This window comes from Magnolia sinica, chromosome 10 (genome assembly GCF_029962835.1).
Source record: "Magnolia sinica isolate HGM2019 chromosome 10, MsV1, whole genome shotgun sequence".
NCBI lineage: Eukaryota > Viridiplantae > Streptophyta > Magnoliopsida > Magnoliales > Magnoliaceae > Magnolia > Magnolia sinica.
This window is the reverse complement of record NC_080582.1, coordinates 31385645-31387638: the sequence shown is the minus strand read 5'-3', so window position 1 is coordinate 31387638 and position 1994 is coordinate 31385645.

Below are 1994 nucleotides of genomic sequence, written 5' to 3'. Positions count from 1 at the left end.
GCATATGGGAGTGGGCCATGAAGATGAATAAGGGTGCTAGTGAGGTGAATGAGAAGATGTACTCTCTACTTAACCATGAAGGGTCTAGGTATTTAACCAATTCCTCACAAGGAACACAACCTCTAGTGGGGGCTCATTTACTTGGGTTAGCCCACGAGACTAAGCATACAAAGTTAGAGCCTAGATAATATGGAAACGGGCCTAGTAAGGGACTATGGTTGGCATTCAACCACACTTAGCAACTAATTGACCTAGAGGGGTCCAAATGGGGACTTTCAACCACCATTGCCCTAAGACATCTAATCCACAAACCACATAAACATAAGGCCCAAGGCCCATATCCAAACCATATGCTCATAGGTCCCACAAAGGGCTTAAGGAAGTAGGCCCAATACTACCTCCAACAATCATAGCCCAAGGAGGGGAACCAAGGCCCAAAGCCTAAGTCCTAAGGGCCATAGAGTCCATGCATTTAGATGGACTTAGTGGGTAGCCCATGTATATAAATACATAGCCCTAAACAAGTCTTTTTGTTGGGTGGAATGGGCCCCATTACATCAGCCCCATAACTAGTCATTTGAGTGGGCATTCAAGGGCCCAAATCCACTTTTCCTCAGTCCATAAGTCCAGCAAATGGTGGAAGGTCAGCCGAACACATGGTTGGTCGAGGTGGGACATTCCAGCCTAATCGAGGCCCACTAGAAAGTCCCAAAATCTTGTATGAGTTTGGGTCCCACAAATGGTCACAAATGGTGGCCTAAAACATGCACCAATTGAACCCAAAACATTCTAAAGAATAGGTGAGCAACAAGTACCCAAAAATCCCTCAATGTGGTGGGCCCCCAATTCCAATAAAAATTCAGCCATACAGTGTATATTTAAACGGCCATGGCTGGACTTTCAGTCCACCAAATCTTCTGGGCCTATTGAGGCCTAGAAACATGTCGAAATACTTGGGAGTTACTCCCATAGTGTCCATCAATACATCATAGGGGCCCCACCAAATTTAGAGATAGGTATTTGACACTCAGAAAGGTAGGCCTGCTGCTGGACTGCATGCCCAACAGCAGCCCTAAGAGGGCAAGGGCGTCCTAGGCCTGGGCGGTCCAAGGTGTGGACAGCCTGGGCCCCAAACACATGCAACAAGGTGGGCTCCCACGTCCCAAGTGGGCCCAACATGGGACGTCCACCTAGGGTCATCCCAACCCACATGGGCCCCACATATATGTGGATAAAAGACATAAATCATGGTGGGCCTGGCCAAGGACGACCAACCCATGGTGGATGTCCACCACCTGGACATTCATCATGGATGGCTGGTCCAGTTGGTTGGCCACACAAAAATGGCCCTTGTGGCCTCTGGATCATCATAAGGTGGGCCCCATAGATATACACAAAATCTCAAATTGGCTAGGCCCAATTAACTTAACAAACACAAAAAATTACAGCAATGCAGAAGAATTCTAGCAATGTTCATGTTGCTGTACCAATTTGGGCTCCTCGGAGTGGGTCCAGGGTCTCCAAAAATTCTGAAATTGGGGGCAAAGGTCCCTTATCAAGTCTAGAACAAGGTGGGACCCATAAAGGTGGCCCACCATTAGAGAAACTATTTTTAAATTATGAGTTACAACATCCTGTATTGTTGGAAATTACAGCAGAAATCTGGTTGAACACCCATGTTGGCACACTCTTTTGGAGCCTCAAATGGGGTTATTTAGGGCTGAAATTTGATAGGCTTATAGGTGAGACATACAACTTCAAGAATCATATATTGAATGGTATCAACATCCCTATAAAATGACCAAAATTCTGGCCCCAAGATGGCCCAAAATCTGTTTAGACAGTTTGGACAGCAACATGTCTGATAAAAATAAATTACAATCATCATTTAAATGGTGATTTAACCTTAGAAAATCATGGTGTGGTCCACCCAAGTGGCCCCCACAAACATCCAAACCATCCCATCATCCAAATCATCCTTGCATGCATCCCAT